The sequence below is a fragment of the Schistocerca serialis genome, chromosome 3 (genome assembly GCF_023864345.2).
Source record: "Schistocerca serialis cubense isolate TAMUIC-IGC-003099 chromosome 3, iqSchSeri2.2, whole genome shotgun sequence".
NCBI lineage: Eukaryota > Metazoa > Arthropoda > Insecta > Orthoptera > Acrididae > Schistocerca > Schistocerca serialis.
Window position 1 is genome coordinate 967,625,793 of NC_064640.1, and position 7,044 is coordinate 967,632,836.

Here is a 7,044-nt window from a genome sequence, read left to right on the forward strand (position 1 = left end):
GTGGATCATGCACGCATGGGCCTAAGGACTGTAAGGGTTTTCGAGTTCCCCTTAGTGGTTCCAGAGGAAGTTTCCAAGGACGCCTTCCGACCATATGGCAATGTTATCAGCCACGTTGCGGAAAAGTGGCAAACTTTCTCCACGTATAAGGTCTACAATGGTGTGCGCCAAATTAAAATTGAGCTCAAGAAACATGTGCCGTCCAATTTGAACATCGGTGGCTTTCGTGCAATCATCATGTACGACGGTCTACCGCGTACCTGTTCCGGTTGTGGGCAGGATGGCCATGTTCGATCGAGCTGCTTACAACGTAGTATTACGCAGATACCTGTGGGAGACTCCGTTTCCCCAACGGGGACGACAATCCTGCCCCTCACGTACGCTCAGACGACGATGCGCACCATAGCTGAGGACGAAACGGGCGATCAGACACATCCATCGACGTCAGAAGTACCAAGGGAGGAAGAGAAAGGACCCTCGGTGCCAACCCATATGTCGCCCCCTCCACAGCGACGACAGCAGCAACAGTCCCACGGACTCCAGACGCTACATAACATTGAGAACGCGATGGACGTGGACGCGAACATTTTCCCGACCGCGGATTGCCTCCCACATTCGCATACGGATGTCCACGTTCGAGAGGCAACGTTCGCCTCGACGACGCAAGCGACGTCGGCGGACCCCTTCTGACGATTGCCTCCTACACACGGCCGGTCAAGAAGGTGACATCTCATCAGACGGCATGGATGCTGCGCCTGCTGAGGATCTAAGTGGTGTAGACGGTTCACTTGCCCATACTACGAGTGCCCAGTTACTTCTTGCACCACAGACGCAGAAGGTCGCGTCGATGGATGGCGCTCCGTCTACCTCTACCAAAGACGACGTACGTGAGAGAGATTTAGGTGCCGATCAGCTACACAGCATCGTGTTGCACCCACTGTGGTCGGACGATGTTGAGGAACTTCCTGGAGAGGGCGCGGGAGACAGGGGAGGGGGTGGCATTGGGGATGCCACTCCCTGCGTGAAAGACTCATAATTTGTAACGGATTTGGTGGGTGCGGCATCTCTTGTGGTTAGCTTTGAATGCCATGGCGTCTACCCTAGGTGAAGAGGCTAGGCAGCACACCTTTCGCCTTGCCACAATCAATATCAACGCGATAAGAGCACCACACAACCGGACAATGCTACAACGCATGCTTGATGCTGCGGATATCGACGTGGCCCTCTTACAGGTAGTATGTGTCGCTAGTTTCCCTGACTTCTACGGATATACCGCCCACATATCCCACGCCTCTTCTACCGATAATGGTGTGGCTGTTCCGCTACGGGACGGTTTGGAGGCTACGGACGTACTGCACTTACCGAGTGCAAGAGCCTGGGGAGTAACTGTCAACGGTGTACGACTCATCAATGAATATGCCCCTTTAGGATTAGGGAGACGGAGAGATCGGGCCCGCTTTTTTCGGGAGATATTACGCGTCTATTTATGGGCCGCATAGACGATTTGGTGATCGGAGTAGTTTTTAACTGTACATTATCTCCGTCTGACCAGCAGCCACATCACGTCCCGTGTGCGGAATTGGAAATGCTAGTGCGTGACCTCCACCTGACTGACACGTGGCGCCATATCCATGGCCCAGCTCCTGGTTACACCAATTATACAAGTCATTCATCAAGTCGGTTAGACAGGATTTACGTCACAAACACCCTTTCGACGGCGACGAGAGAAGCAGAGCTCTTGCTCACTGCTTTCACCGACCACACAGCCTATATTTGCACCATTGCCCTCCAACCTGCACGTGTGTGGCGCAGTAGGCCCCCCTGGAAACTGAACGTCGCCCATCAGGACGAGCCGGCATGTAAAGGGGCTATCGAAAATTCGTGGAACGCGTCCTTACAGCGTCGTGGTCGTTACCGATCGACCCTCAGTTGGTGGATTGAATGTGCGAAGCCTGCTCTTAGGCGCACTTTCATGGCTTACGGCCGGGAAGCGGCGGCATGGAGGAGGAGCACGGAAAACTTTTATTACACCGTCGTACGGGAATGTCTTGCTATGGAGCCCTCAACTGACAGGCAGATCATAGTCAATCGCGCGAAAGCGCAGCTCGTCTCCTTAGCACGCCGTCATTTACACGGCGCTGTTATACGGTCGCGTGCTCCAGACATGATACAATCAGAAAGGCCATCTATGCACCACGTGCTCCTAGAACGCAGGAGGCGCCGTAGGGCACTGGTAACCGACATGATAACGGACGACGGACGACACGTGGCAGAACAAGCAGATATAGCAGAAGCCTTCTATGGGCATTACGCTCAACATTTTTCAGCAGTGCTCCATGATATGGATTTACTGGGAGAAGTGACAGAAGAGGAAGTGCTCGACGCCATTGGTAAAGGTGCTACCCGTAAATCACCAGGAATCGATGGATTACCATTAGAGTTCTATCGAGCATTTAAACAACTGTTGGTACCGTGTTGAGTTGAAATTTTGTTAGGAATTGATGTCCCAGGGTATACCGTTGCCTCCACCGTTCTTGGAAGGACTGATTGTCCCCATCCATAAGCCGAAGGGACGGAATCATGTCCGCGATTATCGCTCCTTAACGTTATTGAACATCGACTTCAAGATCTTTTCGAGGCTGCTATCAGAACGTCTTCGCGGCACACTATTGCACGTCCTGTCCAACGATCAGATGTCCTTGGGGGGACCCAACAACATGAGAACTACGTTATGTCTTTACAGAGATCTCATCTCCCCTGCACGGGTGAGACGTTTGCCGGCAGCCCTGGCGTCTATCGACTTCAGCCAGGCTTTTGACCGTGTGGGCCACACTTTCCTCGCGGCCGTTCTACGGCGCATGGAATACCCCGACCTCTTTATGACAGTGTTGACACGCCTTCTGCATGGGGCTACTTCTCGAGTTCTTGTGAATGGAAGACTGACGGCACCCATGCCGATCAGCCGATCAGTATGACAGGGATGTCAATTATCCACATTGTTATTTGCATTGGACTTAGAACCTTTGTTGTGTGATCTCCGAGACAGGCTCACTGGGATACAGTTCGGCGGCTCCATCTATCGCTGCACCGCATATGCGGATGATTTGATGATCGTCATACGTGGAGCTGACGAAATGGCCTCGGCGTTGGACTGGATTGCAACCTACGGTGCAGGTTCTGGTAGCCAAATCAACGTTGACAAGTCTGTCGCCTTGAGCATCGGAATTGGGCTACCGCAGGAACATATTGCCCCCTTACGCTTCAGTGATACTGTCCGCTGCTTGGGCTTAGATTTCATGAACGACATGCGACGCGCAACGCGCGACGACGCTCAATTATCGACGCCTTCTTAACCAAATTAGGGCCGGAATTGCAAATCAGCGCTTGCGATCCCTCAGCATCGTTCAGCGGGCGTATTATGCCAATGTATACCTTGCGTCCCGCTTACCGCATGTCGCCCAAACGCTACCCATTCCGAAACCTTAGGCTCGTAGCATTATGGCAGCGCTGGGATACTTCGTCACCGCTGGTATGTTACTGAAGATCACATACGTATCTCTTACCCTCCCCTAAGAAAAAGGTGGTCTCGGCCTAGTTAACGTCCATGATAGGGCCATTGCCCTCTATGTTAACTCACATTTATGTCTGCTGCGCCGTTGTCCTACGAGCCTCACGAATCTGCTTCTGACGGCGCTACGACCTGCTTCACTAAGAGCGCCGGTGCCACTACAGGACATATCAGCGCCCCTCTTTTATATAGGACGTTTCTATTTAGAACAAAGTTATTGCAGTGTAGCGTTGACGACACCACAAATGGCCACAACTCGACGCCTATATCATGACATGCTGCAACACCGCCCCCTAAATGTGGTCGAACTAAAATATCCTGACGTACGGTGGCGCGTGGTGTGGAAGACTGTACACGATGCGATGCTTGATTGCGATGTTGTTTCCCAATGGTAAGTAGTCGTTAATGGGAAGCTAGTGACGCAAGAACGTCTCTACAATATCCACATGGCAGACTCTCCCAATTGTGTTGGTTGTAATACAGTAGATTCTGACGAGCACCGCCTCAGCTGTGGAGAGGCGGCACCGGTTTGGCACCTAGTGCGGCAGATGCTGGCTTATCTCTTGCGAGTTAGGCCGGAGCATATATCTGCACGCCCGTTATTGTTTCCGGATGAGACATTTTACCCCAAGACTCGAACTAACTCCGTCACCTCGATACGTGGACATGCGGTCCATTACCTCTGTCGTGACGGACACAAGAATTTCCTTGACTTCTGGCTCTATTTGCAAGAAAGACATCATGCTATTTCCGGGCATACCAGATATCGACAGTGCTTCGCAAATTACCTATGGAGTGCCTTTCACAGCCCGCCGTGAAGCTGAAATGTTCCACGCAGTGGCAGATGAGGTCAGAACGAATTGCAAACGAGCATATATTGAACAATCTTTATCAGTGGGCGCAATCGCTGGGAAGCCTAACTACGACGTGGTAGCTTTCTTTTCATGTTATTTATGTTTCATATCTTCGATGGTGTCTTCATTCTGTTTTAGTTTTCCAGGCTTGATTAACTATGACTGTTCGCACATTGATATCTATATACATAAAAAAGATTAAAATAAAAGTGGGCAGGAGACCTGCGTTCGGATCCAAATAAATACACAAGAACAAAATAAGAACCAAATGGACAACAAATAAAATATAATAAAGTATTATACCCTTTCCTATTTTCTTTTATTTTTTTTATAAAAAGTTCAGAAGCATATTTAATTTTTGTTCGTTGGCGGAACCTGAAGTGGTGGCGAACGGACGTCCTAGTTAGCTTTAGGAGGAAAGTGGCGGTGGCACTAGCTTTGTTTTTGTTTTTAGGCTAGATAGGATGTTGGGGGCAGTATGGGTGATAGGGGCCAACGCCTGAATTGGAAGAGGTAATTTTCTTTCTTTATTTACAAAAAAAAGCGGTAACCGTCGTGCAGTCTAAACTTATAGTCGCCTGTTCGCGTCCAACAGATTTTTTTTGTACCACATTTCGGAAAAAAATATACAAAAAAAGAAAGCAAAGTAGGGATTGGGCACAAAAGCATTTTGCCGGTTAAGCACTTTCTTGGCTCTCTATTTTTGCCTTATAAGTATCGAACTCCTCTAACAAATTAAGAGCACAGCCGTTTTCCACACTCTGAAGAATATGCATATTTCCCAAGGTTCGCTAAGGAATAACCAGTATCAGACAAATGCTGTCCCAAAGCCGTTTTGTTTCGTGGCTGTGAGTGTTATTTAAACCTTAATTTAAAAGTGCGGCCTGTTTGAACTACACTCCTGGAAATGGAAAAAAGAACACATTGACACCGGTGTGTCAGACCCACCATACTTGCTCCGGACACTGCGAGAGGGCTGTACAAGGAATCATCACACGCACGGCACAGCGGACACACCAGGAACCGCGGTGTTGGCCGTCGAATGGCGCTAGCTGCGCAGCATTTGTGCACCGCCACCGTCAGTGTCAGCCAGTTTGCCGTGGCATACGGAGCTCCATCGCAGTCTTTAACACTGGTAGCATGCCGCGACAGCGTGGACGTGAACCGTACGTGCAGTTGACGGACTTTGAGCGAGGGCGTATTGTGGGCATGCGGGAGGCCGGGTGGACGTACCGCCGAATTGCTCAACACGTGGGGCCTGAGGTCTCCACAGTACATCGATGTTGTCGCCAGTGGTCGGCGGAAGGTGCACGTGCCCGTCGACCTGGGACCGGACCGCAGCGACGCAAGGATGCACGCCGAGACCGTAGGATCCTACGCAGTGCCGTAGGGGACCGCACCGCCACTTCCCAGCAAATTAGGGACACTGTTGCTCCTGGGGTATCGGCGAGGACCATTCGCAACCGTCTCCATGAAGCTGGGCTACGATCCCGCACACCGTTAGGCCGTCTTCCGCTCACGCCCCAACATCGTGCAGCCCGCCTCCAGTGGTGTCGCGACAGGCGTGAATGGTGGGACGAATGGAGACGTGTCGTCTTCAGCGATGAGAGTCGCTTCTGCCTTGGTGCCAATGATGGTTGTATGCGTGTTTGGCGCCGTGCAGGTGAGCGCCACAATCAGGACTGCATACGACCGAGGCACACAGGGCCAACACCCGGCATCCTGGTGTAGGGAGCGATCTCCTACACTGGCCGTACACCACTGGTGATCGTCGAGGGGACACTGAATAGTGCACGGTACATCCAAACCGTCATCGAACCCATCGTTCTACCATTCCTAGACTGGCAGGGGAACTTGCTGTTCCAACAGGACAATGCACGTCCGCATGTATCCCGTGCCACCCAACGTGCTCTAGAAGGTGTAAGTCAACTACCCTGGCCAGCAAGATCTCCGGATTTGTCCCCCATTGAGCATGTTTGGGACTGGATGAAGCGTCGTCTCACGCGGTCTGCACGTCCAGCACGAACGCTGGTCCAACTGAGGCGCCAGGTGGAAATGGCATGGCAAGCCGTTCCACAGGACTACATCCAGCATCTCTACGATCGTCTACATGGGAGAATAGCAGCCTGCATTGCTGCGAAAGGTGGATATACACTGTACTAGTGCCGAAATTGTGCATGCTCTGTTGCCTGTGTCTATGTGCCTGTGGTTCTGTCAGTGTGATCATGTGATGTATCTGATCCCAGGAATGTGTCAATAAAGTTTCCCCTTCCTCGGACAATGAATGAATTCACGGTGTTCTTATTTCAATTTCCAGGAGTGTATATAATATTTGTCACTATTATTGCAGTCAATCCTGTATACTCCAGAGCCATCAAATTTATCATAGATCCCTTTCAATATATGTTTTATTCGTAGTTTTACGGTGTTATTGACCTGCAAACCACATCAGACATTTTAAAACATCTTTCTATTTGCAGGGACATTTTGCCTTTAAATTTCATAGGAATAGTCTATATTCTATCTTTGCCGGTTCTCTTTTGTGTGTGGGTGTGTGTGTGCCTGCTGTTTGTTAAACGTTTCTTTAGCCTGTTGTAGGGGCGCGTGACGTCGTTTGTAGAA